We start from the raw sequence: 17,629 nt of genomic DNA on the forward strand, positions 1-17,629 counted from the left end.
ATGTTTTCACTTTCCCCCCACTGACGCCGAACAATCAATCCTCAGTGTCATCCCCCATGCCCTCGCGTCGATGAATTTCAAGATTAGCTTGACACTGAAATCTTCCGCCTGCTTCACCTCCACTCCCATTTCATTGACTGAGTCCTTTTACCCCTACTCAGCGAATCCTTTCTCTTGTCTTCAGAAGTCTCAATCTACCTGAACCATTTCCTCTGGCTTCTTAACCTCTTTAAATCTTTTCATTAGGAACTGTCGGTGGTCTCTTTCTACACTCTCCTCACTTGATCTAATCTACCTGCCACTGAGCATGCAGCATTGCATTCTCTCAGATCCGACACTAACATTGTCACCAAATCTGCTGACAAGAGTGGTAATGTTCTTTACTGAAATTACTTCCATCTTGTAGCAGCTAAACACCACCTCTTCATCACCACCCCCGGACCCCACAACCAAACACCAACCTACAACCAAGCTATTGTTTGGCGGGCTGTCACTGATCAAGTTCCCCACACAGCTTGCAACCTCATAATCCCTGAAACCCACACAGCCTCCTTTGCATATCCTTCCCAAGATACACAATCAGGATTCCCTGGTAGCTCATCGCTTCAATCTGTTCTTGCCCCACAGAACTTATTTCTTCCTATTTTAACTTTTTTTTCTCTGTTCAATTTCTTCCTGCTACATCGGCAACTCTTCCAACACTTATCAGGCACTTAAACTAACTGTTTCCTTTAGCACTGTCGATGTTAACTCTATCTACATCTCCATCCCACATCATGCGACCCAAGTACCCTCTGCTTCTTCCAAATAAACCAGTTTCCATCTGCCAACATGCTCCACCTGGCTGCACTTGTTCTTGCATTGGACAACTATTTTTACACCTCTCATTTTCTCCAAATAGAAAACATGCTACGGAAACCTGTATAGGTCCTGACTATGCCTCCCTTTTTGCAGGACAGCCCTTAAAGTTCAGTCCTCTTCGTCACCTTTCTTTCCCAGTACATTAATGACAGTATCAATGCTGCTCCTGCTTTTACCTCAAACTGGAACATTCCAGCAACTTTGCTTCAAATTTTTACCCTTGTACGCTTTCACATGATCTATTTCCAACTCTTCCCTTCCCTTCCTTGACTTCTCTATCTCCATTTCTGTAGATAAGGTTTAAACCAATGTGTACCATAAGTCAACTGACCAATTGCACTAGCTCCCAATCTGTTGTCTTTAAGCAATCTTCCATGTCCAAGTTACTCTGTGGCATCTGTTCTGATGTTACCTTCCATGCCAGTGCTTCTGATAATGCCATTTTCTTCAACCAAGGCTTCCCCTCCACTGAGGTTGATATGGCCCTTGACTGTTGTTATGACATTGCAAATGATGTGTGCCAGGTGAACTAAATCCAAAAGGGAAACTTGGCCACGCTATCACAATGGTTTTGCAATTTATATTTATTAAGAGATGTACGTACTGAATTCAGAAGTAATAAGTCCACCAAGACCTTTAGAGATTTTAAAAATTAAATTAAAATATTTATTAACTAAATATAAAAGCTTTCAAGCACATACATAAGACTACAATTACTACTATAATAACTCCTAAAATTCCTAATTAACCTGACTCCCAGTATTATTCCCTTTAAGGCAACTGTCCAGAATATATTTTAGATTTAAAACAGAACCAGCAAATTAACACACCAACTTAATAGTGGGATTCCAAACGGCTTTTCCCTAACTTCAGTTTTGTTATATATGAGACTAATGTTGGAGGCTTCATTAAGGCTATTTCACACATCCTGTTAGATCTTACATGTCCTTCTGACACATTACCATTCATTCTCCTTTATATATGTTTCTCTCTCTTTAATATATAAATTCTATTGTTCCATATGTCTTTGAAATTGTATCTTCCTCATAATATAAAAATTTCATATTGCCAATATATTGTCAGTAACCTTTGGGGAAAATAAATACATTCCTTAGCTTTGCTTATCTGGCTAGTTATAAACAAACTAAGATCCCATTGAAATCTAAATCCCTTCATTTACCTAAAAATGCAAATTCCCTTCACACCTTACATGCTTAGCCAGCATCCATGTTTACTCATTATCATGTCAAGTACATAGCTTCTTTTGATGATTTCAAACTTGCAGTTTACTTGACACCAAATATAATTAAATCACACACAGACCCAACTATACTTACCCCCATAAACCTACTTCAAAATAAGCCAGAAAAATATTATGACAATTATTATACTTTCATCACACTGTCTCCTTATTTAATTCCTTCTGTAAAACAGAATATAAAGGCCAATTCAGTGATCCAGTGGGTGAGACAGTTCCTTCATAAAGTTTAAAGGGGAGTTAAGTTGTGTTTGTGGGTGACATTGCATTGGAGTTGCCTTAAATGATGGAGGATGATCTGTTGAATGTGAAGATCTGTGGTGCGAAATGTGAGAACAAGGGGAACCCTATTATGATTCTGGGAGTGAGGGGTTAGGGATGAGGGCGGAATTGTGGGAAACCCACATCCTTCTCATAGTTTGTTCTAATGCAAGTGCAGGAGAAGCAACAACTTCCTTTTCACCACCTCCCTAACACTGTCCAGGAGCAGCGATTTATTGGTAACCCTTTCAATTTAGTATATTCCATTTGCTACTGACAGTGCAGTCTCTATATTGAGGAGACCAAACACAGATTGGGTAATCACCTCAGTTCAGTCCACAAGCATAACCCTGAGTTTCATGAGGCCATGTCTCATTTTAATTCCCATATCACTCTGACCTTGACCTCATATACTATTTCAATTAAACTCAACAGAAGCTCTGTTAAAACTTTTAACAGCCTGTTGGTGAAGGCAGAGACCAGAAGTCACTCTTTATTCTGTTTTAGATTTATTCATAAAGCGATACATTGCAAATGTACAGCTCCTGACTCTACAACCCACCACCAGTGTCAATAAGTGTCTCCTTATACTTTTTTGAGCAATCTAGTTAATCAATTAACCAAATAAACAAATCAACCCCTTCAGGTTATTACAACAAAAAATAAAATCAATGGAAGCATACCAAAACCCTTACCTCCATCTTCAATGCCCTCTTTCCCATCAAACCACCCCACTTTTTCTCTCACCCTGGCCATTGCCCCAGCATGGTCCTCATCTCCAGTCCCTTGAGGCCATGGAACCCAGACTTGAACAGATATGATGGACAATTAGTTTAGCCTTTGAACATGCAAAGCACTATCAGGTCCTGCTGTCATTTGCGAAAACCATACACTATTGCATGATCATCGTGGAATACAAAGGTAACCTCTGGCTTCTTTTCTCTACTGCAAACAGTGGAGGAGTATTTTCTTCCAACTCCTCAACCCACATCTCTAACAAGTACAAGGGGCGCATGGATTTCTTTATCATTAAGATTGAGACTATTAAATCAGCTGCCTCTGCCACTTCTCTCCCTTCTCCTAACCCACCAAGCCAAAGGTCCACCAGGCACCTCCATACCCTGGAACCTGAACTTGTATCTTCCTCAAATTTCTCTATCTCCCCTCACCAAGCTCATCTTGTTCATGGGGCTCACCTGGTTCTCTCTCAACCCTATTCCCATTAAGCTACGGAATACATGTTTTCTTCTCCTCGTTCCCATATTAGCTGATATCATTGGCAGTTCTCTCTCCTCTGGCACCATTTTGCCCCTCCTTCAAATCTGCCAGCATCACCCTCTTCCCAATACTTGATCCCTCTGTCCTTACAAACTACCACCCCATATCCAACCTTCCTTTCCTTTCAAGTCTTTGATTACATAGGATATACTGCACAGAAACAGGCCATTTGACCAACTCATTCCATGCTGGTGTTTATGATTCACTCAAGCCTCCTCCCATCTTTTCTAGTCTAGATCGAGCATCCTAATCATCTTTTCCCTTCTCCTTCATTCATATGCTTGTCTAGTTCCCTCTTAAATACATCTATACTATTTGCTTCAACCACTCTCTGTAGTAGCAAATTCATATTCTCACCACTCAATGGGTGAAGAAATTTCTTCTGAATTCCCTCTTGGATTTCTTTGGATTATCTTATATTAAAAGCCCCTAGTATTGCCTCGAGAGGAAATATTCTGTCCGTATCCACACTCTCAAAACTTTTCATAATTTTAAAGACCTCTATTAGGTCGCCCCTCAGCCTTCCTTCAAGAGAGGAGGGATCCAGTTTGTCGATCCTTTCCTGCTATGTATATCCACACATTTCTGGTATCATTCCTGTAAATATTTTGGTGTTATTACCACAGCTGATGTTATTGCTGAGCAAGCCAGACCCCAGAGTAAAACCTGTCTCACTGACCACAAACCTTTTTTTAATTGTGAAAATGAAGAGAAAGAGCTACTGACATCAAAATCATAGAACTCCCATAACACCTTATAATTTTAAAAATTAATTAAAAGATTTGTTAAAAAGAAAAAAACTTAAGCACACAACTTAAAGGTTACACAGTTAAAACAGTCTTACAGAAAAGCCCCAAAAAACTTGCTTGGTTGAAGGTATAAAGAAAAAAACAAGTTATTTTGTCTCAGCCTACCTGCATCTAAGCCTCTAGGAAGTGCTTATCTTTCAGCTCCCACACAAGTATGTCTGTTTTCACACTTTGCTGGATTACTGCTGTGCTTGTTCTTTTACCAATGGACCTCTTTTACACTTTTCAGACCAATAAAACATTTGGTCAATTAAGGCTGAAATTACACTTTCTCATCATGTCACCACTCAGCAAATTTTACCCAGGATGTATCACAAATAGGAGTAACATAGCTCAGTATGAGACTGTTTCCCTTAATCAGTCATAACAGTTAAGTTAGTTTTTGTTAATTAGAAAGAAAACCCGGAGCAGGGATTCTCCAGGATTCTTGCACCCCCTCATATTTTTCAAGACATCTCCAAAAGCACAGCATCAATTTCGGCGTGTACACTGACAGCTAGCTCTATCTCACCATCAACTCTCTTGATCCCTCCACTGTCTCTAAATTGTCAGACTGCTTATCTAACATCCAGCTCTGGATGAGCAGGAATTTCCTCCAATTAAATACTGGGAAGACCAAATCTATTTTCTCTGATTCCCAGCACAAAATCTGTTTCTGAGCCACCTCTTTTTGGCCTTTGTCTGAGGCTGAACCAGAATACTCGCAACCTTTGTGTCATATTTGATTCCAAGATGTGCTTTCAATCATGTCCCCGTTCCATCATTAAGACCACCTATTTCCATCTGCATAACATCATCTGACTTTGCCCTTGCCTTGGCTCATTTGCTGCTGAAACCTTCAGCCATACTTTTGTTACTTCTAAACTTGAGAATTCTAATGCATTCCTGACCTCCCACAAACTTCCCCCCATTAAATTGTGGTCCTCCAAACCTCTGCTGTGTATCCTAACTTGCACCAAATCCTCTTCACCCACCACCCCATGTTCACTGACATATATTGGTTCCCGGTTAAGCAATAATTTGGTTTCAAAATTCTCAATTGTATTTCCAATTCCCTTGCCCCTCACTCTCTTCGCAATCTCCTCCGGCCATAACCCTCCAAGATACTCGTACTCATCAAATTCTGGCCTTTTGGGAATGTCCAATTTTAATTGCCTTGAGCTGTCTGTGCCCTTTGCTCTGAAATTCCCTCCCTAAACCTCTTAGCCCATGTACCTTGCTTTCCTCCTTTATGATGCTCCTTAAAACCTTCTTTGACCAAGCTTTTGGTCATCTGCCCTAACATCCTATTTGGCACGCTGTCATGCCTTGTTTTACAATGGCCTTTTGAAACTCCTTTGGACATTTTGTTGCATTAAAGATGCTATATAAATACTAGTTGTTGTTGACTGGTAGTGAGTGGGAAATTGGGGTTGTGTTTACTGGTATCACCATTGGCTGAGTCAATCACAAACAGTCTGACCAGGATGGCGCTGTGTTGGTGGCCTCCTCCCAGCATTGCAATCCTAACAAGACACCATGGGATATGGACTCCACTGTCTTCATTCTATATATTATTTTAATAATCTAAGTTAAAAATAGATGCAGATTTCCCTTCCCCATGTCCAGAAAAGGCATGATTCTTCATTCAGATGTAACAATTTTTCTCTTCTGACACAAAAAGAAGCTTATGTTGCTGGGGCCTTAGCAGGTGCTTTGAGACTCAGATACATAATTAATTACCTACTCACTAACATTCAATAAAATAATTTTCACTATTCTGTCTTTTATCATGAGTGTTTGACGGCTTCTAATTTGAGCAAGATGAAATAATTCTCCTGTTGTCTACTGTTCTGAAGGTTTACAGAAGAAGGCACGCAACTGTTTCATCAGAACGAACCGCTGCTTGTCAACAGACTGCAAATTTGTGGAAAAAGTTATACTGATACCCTTGTGATCTGATTCCAAATCTTTTGTTTTTAACAGTATTCTGCTGTTTCAATACTGTTGCCATGTATTTTTGTTTGGAAATATTTTATCTATACATAAATCTAAAGTCAATTTAATTAATATATATTGCTCCAGTGCTGTTATTTTCCACCTTCTATGACACAGGAAATTCAAGGTTAGTTGTTAAACTTGGTTTAGTCCAATCCATTCACAACAGAGAATAAATCCATATTTCAGTTTGTAACGTCACTGCTTTGGAAGCTGTTGACTAGCTATGAATGAATAGATGGGAAAAAGTCCAAGCCATTACATTGTATGGGTACAACTGATGACAAATGTGCAGTTTCTCCATCATCAACTGCGTCATGAATATAAATAACACAACACAATCCTGATGCCAGAAAAAATTCTAACTTTATTTCTTAAGCATTTAAAAATAGATGCAATTAAAAATGGATATTGTCTTCCATTGGGATTCAGATTCGCTGCATTTTATATGTGTTTTCTTTTGATACAATATAAATGAGAGATTTGTACATCTAGGCATCACACTGAGTAAGCTTCTGAGTTACACTTATTAACTGGCTCAAATTTATAATTGAACAGATGGGAAACTATCCAATCAGTAAGGAGCAAGCGGGAATGAAAAGCACTGATTTATGAAGTTCAAAAGACGATGATTCATAATTCAAAAATGAGTCAGCAACAGGTACAAAGGAGGAACAATTGCATACTCAAGAACATGTTTGAAATTCAGTTTTGGTAGCCAACTTGGATTCTCCACTAAGCATCAGGATATAAGAAATAGGAATAGGAACAGGACTGGACTATATGGCCCCTCAGTTCTGTCGAAGGGTCATGAGGACTCGAAACGTCAACTCTATTCTTCTCCACCGATGCTGCCAGACCTGCTGAGTTTTTCCAGGTAATTCTGTTTTTGTTTTGGCCCCTCAAGCCTGCTTTGCTATTCAATACAATCATAACTAATCTTCTACCTCAACTCTAGTTTCCAGCACACTCCCATATCCCTTGATTCCCTGAGAAATCAAAAATCTAATTATCTCAACCTTGAATATAGTTCTTGAGGATTGGTGATTGGAAATGGATTTTTAACATAATAAAACTGAGGAAATAATTAAACTTACATTGTCAAAGCATTTTTAATAGTACTGCTTTTAACAATGTTTTCTCAGTGTTGTCTCTAGATACCCAAGAGTCTATCCATGGACCCCTTCTATTCCTTATCAAATGCTGTCCTTTGGCAATATTATCCATAAATATACGATTACCTTCTGCAAGAACACTGACAACACCCAGCTCTAAGTCATTACCCCTTTTGGTCCCCTTGCTTCCACCTGATTTTCTGTCTATTTTAATCATTAGGCAGCAAATTGGATGAGTCGTGCTCTTCTCTACAGATCTTTCTGTACTATTTACTCCAGGCAACCCATATCTGGGATAAAGTCTGAGAGAATGTGGTGTTAAGGGTGATAATATAATAATTACCTAAGTCTGTCTGATTGTACAATTTGGATCCCTTAGACTCAACTGGCCCTGAGATAACATGTCTGCAGATGGATGTAACTTGACACTGGCAACTGGCAGACATTATAGAATATCTGAGTCTAGATGTCCAGGTAGTAGTCCATATCATGATTGATGATTAACCAGCTTGGCTCACTAATGGGATCTGCATGGATAGACCTATCACTTGGAGCTAGGCTTCTTTGCACATGCCTGCAGAAAATTCTGGAAGAAGATGCCAAGTAGGACTTACGTTTCAAAAGAAGAAAAGGCAGCTCCTGGGTTTAAAGAAGCAAAGGACAGCTTGACACTTCTGCTGTGCGCCAATGTGGCTGGCTTTAAATGTAAACCAATGCTGGTTTATAGGTTAGAAAACCCTCGAGCTTTCAAAGGAACAAATACATGTGGTCTGCCAGTCTTTTGGAAGGCTAACAGCAATGCCTGGGTTACAGCAGTCACATTTGAAGACTGGTTTGCGAATTGCTTTCTGCCAGAGAGCCGAGGGAACTATCTGAGGGAAAAGAACCTGCCATTGAAAGTTCTGCTAATCCTCAATAATGAACCTGGACATCCACACTCTCTCACTGAGAACCATCTAGATGTTAAAATTTTGTTTTTACCTCCAAATACAACCTCACATCCAACCAATGGACGGAGGTCATTGCTTCATTCAAGACTTACTACACCTGACAAAGTTTCAGTTATATCCTTCATCTTCTGGAAGCAGATCCTTCCCAATCACAGTCCATGATTGCTGGAGGCAATTCAACATCCTTATAGCTGTAGGCATAATTAAGGACTCATGGGATCAAGTTAGAGCTTCAACAATAAACGCCTGCTGGAAAAAAGTTTGTCCTGAGGCTGTGTATGATTTCACGGGATTTCACCCAACGTGGATGCCATGGTGGCCAGGATTGTTGACTTGTCAAAGTAAGTTGGAAGGGTGGAATTCGAAGACATGACCACAGCTGAAATGGATGAGTTCCTTCAATCTCATTAAGAGGAACTCTCTACAGAAGAATTGGTCGAACTGATGAGGATAAATGAGCCTAAACAGGAGCAGGAGGAGGGAGAAGAGCCTAAACAGGTTCAATTCACAACCAAGATGATGGCGGATCTCATATGGTCTGCCGAAGATCTGAAAAAACAGGCAACAGACCATGATACAAGCATGGAAAGAAGTATCGCCTATTGTAGAGTGATCAACACAGCTATTGCACCTTACAGAGAACTTAACAAAATTGGAAAACAAAAGGTGAAGCAGTCAATGATAACATCATGCTTCTCATCCAAATCATCCACATCAACAGCTGCATCAGCCACGTCACTCCATCTACATCCACTCTCCAGTAAAGTATGGCACCTGTACTGTAATGTACAGTACCTGTACTGTGATTTGTAAATTACAATACAGGTATGTACTGTATTCTATAATTGATAAGTTTTAAATTGCTCCTGTTTTCTTGCATGGACAAACAATTTCTTCAATACAATTGTCTTCAATGTACCTGTACCGTAATGTACTATTGTACTGTGATTTACTACAGGGTACTGTATTCTGTCATTGAAAACTCCTACTTTGCTTGTCAATACAAGAAAACAAAAACAATTTCTTCAGTCAAATTGTCCTTAATTTAATCCAAAAAAGTTTTTATTGACTCCATTAAGGTAAAAATGTGAAATCAAGGGATGGCTGGAACATATCTAATTCAGTTGCATCATAAAGAGTTTTCGCCATTTGCGATTTCAACCTTCAAGAATCTCGTGGGGATGGAACCCCCACAAACGGCAGGAGTTTACTGTGTTACCAAACTTCTTGGGCTTAAATAATTTTGGACTTCTCAGAGAAGCCCTCAAAATCTTATTTGTTTTTTTAAGATGTGGGCAATAGTGGCAAAGCAGTACCTATTGCTTATCCCAAGTTGCCCTGTAAACCTTGAGTCAACCACATATAGGCCAAACCAGATAGGGGTGACAGGTCGCTTTTTTGTGAAGGACATTAGTGAGCTAGTATATTTTTTAATGACTGTCTAGCTGTATTTTATGGTTAGTTTCATGATGCCCATAAATTAATTTATTTTCATGGCTTTGGTGGAATTATGAACTCATGACCAGTAGCCAACCATACTCGCTTTCCTGTGTTTGAAGGTCTGCAGTATAGTATTGTCTGTCTTCAGCTGCTAAATATTTGACAAAAGGAATAAATTAAGACAGTTTCCAGATAATTTCCAGTCCATTCCATTTTAGGGCCCTTTATGTTTGCCGATATCATAGAGTGAATTACTATGAAAGTTGTAAACTGAGGTGAATTGCACTTATTTCCAACTGGTTTTGGTGCACATGCTATTACTTTAATTTTTTCCTTCACATTTCATTCTTTCCAACACAGTCCTGGAGATCAACGTGAGTTGATGAGTAATCACGAGTAAGTCATTTTTCAACCTCTAAAATCTAGGTTCAAATGCAGCTTAAGTATCCAGGACAGGAGCCTTTGCTGAGCTCCAGGTTCTCTATTACATGGGCATGTACGTTTGCAATCCAGCTTCAGAAAGGAAGTGCCAGATTGTGACCCAAACTGACAATCTCACTCAATGGGCACAAGGACAGCTAATGTGGGACAGGGAAAAATGTAATATAGTACAATAGGGTGCAAGGCCAGCACAGAAAGAGGCAGCCTCACTCTGCAGCTAGCTGGCAGGTTAGAAATGGGTGTCTGTTCCATTTCTAGTGTTACTATTCCTAACCAGTCATTTTCGAAGCACATCTCCAATACCGGAACACTGCATCTTTAATGTGTATTCCAATCACTTGAACATTTTTAGTATATATAGATCACAGTTGGTTAGGTTGGAAATTGCAGTAAATTATATTTGGTGTGCATTATCAAAGAATGAAAGACTGTTGTCCTATGTTCTTGTACATTTTTTCTTCATTTAATGCTCAAGTTCCTACTCCACTGTTTATTTAAAGAAAAACAATTCACCAATTGTGCTGCAAAAGCAGATTATAATGAGTTTTTCAGAACAGCAATTTTCCATGTAATATGTTGGAGTGGCTGACTTTGATTAACAGTGATGTTTACGCACAATCTTTACTGTGCTGCTTGAAGGCTAGATGCGGGAAGCAGTGATAGCTAACTTATTTGACAGGCCATTGTTGTAAACAAGTATTTATATGTATACAAGTAATTCAGCAAAATTAAACATGTTAAGTAACTACTAAACATAGCTAAGCAAAATCTATTTCTTTCTTGAGATTACAGGAATGAATCCCCTTCCCTGGCAATGTATTGTATGTATATTCTTCACACAGAGCTATAGTATTAATAAATTGCATAGGAAAATAAAACATAATTTGCATTATCTATTTGCTTTCTTGCACTCACTGTGCATCTAGGTTTTAGTCTACATCTCCAACTGTGTATGTAAACAAAGCATGTTGATTACAGGCTTGTATTTACGTTATGACTTTTAGACCTCAGGACAACCCAAAGTGCTCTACAATTATATAATTTTGGAAGAACAGCAAGCTCCCACAAGCAGCAATGGGATAATGACCAGATAACCTAGTTTCGTGATGTTTCTCTTGGGGGTTAAATGTTGGCTAGGACACAGAAGTGACCACAATTGCTCTTCTTTGGAATAGTGGCATGAGCTTACAGAACTGACTACATAGGCTCTGGGGCAACCTCCTATGGAGCTGTGCAGTGAATATGCGCCAAGGGGTTGGCATTGCTTTGGGATGTGTTGTGTTCACCTGAACAGCTCAATAGAATGTAATGATCTTACTTTAAAGCAACAAGAGTGTACAGAACATTACATCTCCTAAGATAGTAACGTAATTTTCCAAATAAGTGGTACCAGGTGCCTCCCCACTGAGAGTGCATATGAATTCAGGTGTGAGCTGCACAGTCTTCTGACCATTATTTTTTACTGGTCAGAAAATCATGCAGTGTCCAGTCAAATTTCTCATATGTTCTCATGGCGGGCAGCAAGCCCCAATGGAAGATGGTTGACAAGAAATTTATGACATGGTGACTTATGTTTGGTGCCAGCAGCCTTAATCATTTTTTATGAATGAGACCAAGCAGTAATTGTTGATAGTTGGTAGGATGTTTGGCCACTGTTAAGGCACAGCCGATGGTAAATGATGAGTTGTTCAAATCCCAAAGGGAAACTTGAAACAACTGCCACAACTTGATTTGCAGTTTGTATAAATTTCAAGATGCGTGCCTTGAATTCAGTCAAATAAGACCACCAAGTTTTATAGGTTTTACAAAACTAGATTAACATTTATTAATAAGAGAAATTATTTTTAAATACATACATAGATCTACAACCTATATGACAACTTCTAAATCCCCTAATCAATCTAACTCTCAGTTACACTTTCGTTAAGGCAACAGTAAGACACATAGATTTTAAAAGACCCAGGCAAAGAAATATGATACCCTGAACAATCCAAAGCGAGTTTTCTTAACTTCAGTCCTTTGAAGACAGCAGCTTGAGGCATAGATCCTGAAGGCTGTTCACACTTGTAAGATCCTAAAATGCCTACCCTTACATACAGCCTTCACTCCTTTATACATATTTTCCCCTTTGAATGCAAATACCCATTGTTTCACCATGTCTTTGGACTTTATGTTCCTGATAATAAAAACCTCTCATAGCACTATATTTTACCAGTAATCTTTGGGAAAAATAAACACACTCCTTCTAAACTTCACCTGGCTAGGTGACACATTTCACTCCTTCTTTTGAAAACAATCTAGCCTGGTTTATTTAAAAATATAAATGTTCCCTTGACACCTATGTTTCTAACCTTACCCATATTTACCTAATTAACATTTCAAACCTAACTTCTTTTACATCAAACCACCCAGACTAGCTGCCTCTAATTCAATTAAGTCTCTCACACACACAAGACACATATAAGACACATAGACACAGACTCTATTTTACAATAAATTCCAATAACATCATGAGAATTATTATATCTTCCTGCTACCATGGTGGGTGAGAGCACCATACAGAAACCAATCCTTTCTTCACCCAATGTTGATACATATACACATTTATTTGTGGCCTCCTCTAGTCTGACAATCGCAGCATCCTCACAATAACTTTTTTAAAAACGAAATACAATTTTCAGATTACACACCCGTGTGATCTTGAGGATAGCGTGAATAGCACAATTTACTGAAAATTAATGAGAAAATCCTGTCTCTTCGGATTGGATTTTCTATGGAAAAGTAATTGGTACATCCCCTCACCTACCACCCACCCACTTTCTATGTTTTTCAAACAGTGCAGCATAATTCCCATTGAAACAGATCACTGTCTCAAAAATGTAATTTTTCGTTTGGCTGTGACATCATTGTGTTGAATGTGACATTCAGCTGTCCTCCCCCAGTGACAAAGAAAGTGCCTCTGCAACAACAGATTCTGCACAAAAACCGTCATGCATTCATTGTCATTGCATAGTAGACTATACAGCCTCATTCCAGCCCCTGGACTCTTGGGAAGCCTGTCTCTGTATCTGCATTGAAGCTGCCTGACATGCTCAGGAAAGAGTGTCATGTTCTAAAATCCCAACTCCCAGGATGTATGCAGGTGTGCACAAATCAGCCTCGATCAACCTCTGAACAAAACAGACTAGAAAGCTCCTCTTGGTTCAATACTAAATTTCTCACTGACTCTTGTTGACTGCAACATATCGACAATATAAGACATGTTTTGTGAGGCTTCACTCAGCTGCTTGAAAGGTTGTAAAACTGAGCACGCCTCATTTGCAGTGCATTTCACCAGGCACAATACAGTGAAGTTGCAGGAAACCACACAACTGGCTTGTATGGAACTCATCTTAATATGCAACAAAAGGCTTCAGGCTCAGTGTCAAAGTTTCATGAGTTTGGGCAAGGCTCCACCATGGTATTACTGTGCCTATGAAAAAAAAAGTGCAAGACCTACTTAGTGCTTGTAGAGTTGACCTATTACTTTATGTCTGCATTTTCATTTTGTTTGGAGTACTTATAAGGTTATACATACATTGTTTGGGCTCTTTGCTGACCTACTTCATAATTCTTTTGCTGTGCAGTGCATCAAGTGAAGTTACTAAACAACTGCTGCAATTCTAATACCACCGAGGATGGCTTGGCTGTCAACTTCAATTCAGTTGTGACCTGGATGTGGAGGACCACTTCATGATGCGACACCATCTGCCCAAAGACATCTTAGATGTGGTGTGCACATCTGCCGCTATCCTTGGACTTGGATTTATGGAAAATGTCACCCTTACCTGTCAGTGCTTCTGCTTCAATGCAAATGCAGTGATATATTCCCAAGTCCAAGGCATTATAGATGGCTCTCATCTGGACCTCAGGCTTATGAGTACAATTCCATTGCATACAGGCTTGACCATAATAAATATTGACAAAAGTTAAAAAGAAATTGCTGGCTGTTCCTTTAATACCTTGTTAGTTAATGATACAGTCTAGTAATCCTGGATGCTCAGTTTGTGTGGTCATTAGGAAGCTTTAGTCAGGCCCGTTTTTGAAAGTATATCTATCCTTTAGACTGTGGGTGCTCTTATAGGAGCCTCTCTTTATTTGTGCTACTTAAAAGTGGAAGAAGAATGGAGGGATGCCAAATAAACTGGATTACATCACAGGAAAACCATGTATCTGTCATTTGTAGACAAGGATGAAATTGCCTGGATCACCTGAAAAACAATTGTTGTAGAAGCTGTGGCTTTGCAAAATTACTTTAAAGAATGAGCGTGCTGTAAAGTGAAATGTTCCTATAGTTCCCCGGACTCACTTACCTTCATGTGGCACACATAGTAAAAGATTAGATGACAGGTGTTAGCATGCTGTGCTGTTGGGATGTTACATTCAGTAAGTGAGTGAAATGGAATTGTTTTTCAGTGTGAATTAATAGAGCTGTGAAAAATAATCAGGAGAAGTTTGGGGCAAACTGAATTGGAACGAAATTTCCTACTTCACAAACCCCTTCTTCTCCCATATTCTTTCTACCCTGGAGGAGATGTGCTGGTTCCTCAAAGTAAGCAAGAGGCTGGATTTTGGACGTTGTTTGAATACACCATTTCTCTCCATTTTGTAATATCTAGTCATTTGCTAAAAGAGTAGAAGGGGGCTGAGCCACTAACATTGATAGGAGCACATATAGAGCTATTGATGTTTCTGTGTTGTCACTGGTTGTGATTTGATTACAGGAATGCAGACATCAGGTACACTCAATTAAAGGATTTGCCAGGAAACACAACTTGAAACTGTAAAAGGGGCAGTTGTTGGGAAAGGGAGCTGCTGTAATGTATACTGGGTCCATAATGGCTAATCACGGGAAGTTTTCAAAGTACTGCAAGGCCTCATGGGTGTTGCATTGATAGTTTAATGTTTTGACAATCTTTTGATATTCTGACCAAAATCTATTTCTCAAAAGAGCAATCATATCTGGTCATTTATATTACTGCTGTTTGTGGGACCTTGCTATATGAATTGGCTGCTATATTTCCTACATAACGCTGATTATAATTCAAGGAGTACTTAATTGGCTGTAAAGCACTTCTTGTCCTCCGTTTTCACCCCAACAGCCTCCAATTTCAAAGGATTATCCTCCTCCATTTCCGCCAACTCCAGCCTGATACCACTTCCAAACACATCTTCCCCTCACACCCCCACCCCGCGTCAGCATTCCATAGGGACCATTCCCTCCAGGACACCTGGTCCACTCCTCCATCATTCCCAACACCTCATCCCCTTCCCATGTCACTTTCCCATGCAATCACAAGATGTGCAACACCTGCCTCTTAACCTCCTTCCTCCTCACCATCTAAGGGCTCAAATACTCCTTTCAAGTGAAGCAGCGCTTCATTTGCACCTCCTTCAATTTGGTCTGCTGCATTTGCTTCTCCCAATGCAGTTTCCTGTACATTGGGGAGAACAAACGCAGACTGGGTGATCGCTTTGTGGAACACCTTCGGTCAGTCCGCAAGCATGATCTAGACCTTCCTGTTGCTTGCTATTTTAACACACAACCCTGCTCTCATGCCCACATGTCCATCCTTGGCCTGCTGCAATGTTTCAGTGAAGCCCAACACAAACTGGAGGAACAGCACCTCATCTTCCGATTAGGCACTTTACAGCCTTCCGGACTTAACATTGAGTTCAACACCTGCAGACCATGAACTCTCTCCTCCATTCCCACCCCTTTTTTAATCTCCTTTTAAAAAAATTATTTTCATTTTTTATCCACTTATTTCCATTTTTATTCATTTATTTATTGTTTAATCCCTTTTTTATGCCTTTTCCATCCTTTTTCTCCAACCACTGCCCCCTCCTCCCACCCCACTCCCAAAAGGGCCATCTGTTACTTGTTCCATGATGTTCTTTAACAGGGCCTTGATCTGCTATTATCAATTTTGCTTTCTTACCTTTATTCCACTATCAGCACCTCTTTTAGTCCTTACCACTATCATTAAAACTCTCTTTGTCCTTCTGTCCATGACATCTTTGTCAATTTTTCCTGAGCCCCTACCTATCGCTGGCTTTCTATCCAACTTTACCTGCTCCACCCCACCTTAAACAGTATAAATTTCATCACATTTCTACTTCTCTTTAGCTCTGAAGAAGGGTCACACAGACTCAAAACGTTATCTGTTTCTCTCTCCACAGATGCTGTCAGACCTGCTGAGTTTTTCCAGCACTTTCTGTTTTTATTTCAGATTTCCAGTATCTGCAGTATTTTGCTTTTATTATAGCAAAGCACTTCTTGCTGTCTTGAGATTGTGAAAGACATTAAATAAATGCAAGTTTTTTTTCTTTACCTTGGCACATCCAATGAAGTGGATAATTATTTTGCTGTATCACAGCAAAGTATGCTGACCAATTATTTGCCATTTAAAGGTGCCATAGCCTTTTGCCAAGTACCACGACTCACTCATTTTGCCATCCAATGACCAGCTATTGGAAGAAGAACTTCGCAATTTTTGAAGTGACATTTCCACTTCCCCTTTGCCAACAAAAATACTTTAAAAATACCCAGACCCTTTCAAATTGTTGACAGCCTTTTAAGATCTCCAGTACATCAATTATTTGATGAGGTCCGAGTGAAAAGTATTGTTCATAGGTAGGGATGGTCAACTTGGTACTGCAGAATGGTGGTTATTTATGGGCTGCATCTTCCAGTCGGTGAGTGGGGGCGGGGCCCACTCGCCAATGCGTAAAATGACACGGGGTGACATCAGGTATGTGTCATTTAGATTTTCAGTTCGGCAGGCACACAGCCGAGTCGGCTGCACGCCCGCCAAACTGTCAACAGCCACTTAAGGCCTTTATAAAAGCAATTAAAACAATTAAAGGACCTACCTGTCCAACCTTAAGGCTGGTGGGCAGGCGAAGAGCCCAGTCGGTCTTCAGAAAAAACATGAAGCCTCATCCACGGGCCGGATGAGGTTTCATGAGAGATTTAAAATGTGTATGAAATGCTTAAATAAAAGAAATTGACATGTCCCTGCTGGTGTAACAGTGTCATATGAGGGGGACATGTCAAGAAAATTTTTCGTACCCTTTAAAACATTTTTAAAACTTCCAACCATCTCCCTGAGGCAACACTTTACCTCAGGGGGATCTGTACGCTCTTCCAGGGAACACCCCCCACCCCATCCCCGCCCGCACAGGGACCGCTCAGTG

The sequence above is a fragment of the Carcharodon carcharias genome, chromosome 2, assembly GCF_017639515.1.
Source record: "Carcharodon carcharias isolate sCarCar2 chromosome 2, sCarCar2.pri, whole genome shotgun sequence".
NCBI lineage: Eukaryota > Metazoa > Chordata > Chondrichthyes > Lamniformes > Lamnidae > Carcharodon > Carcharodon carcharias.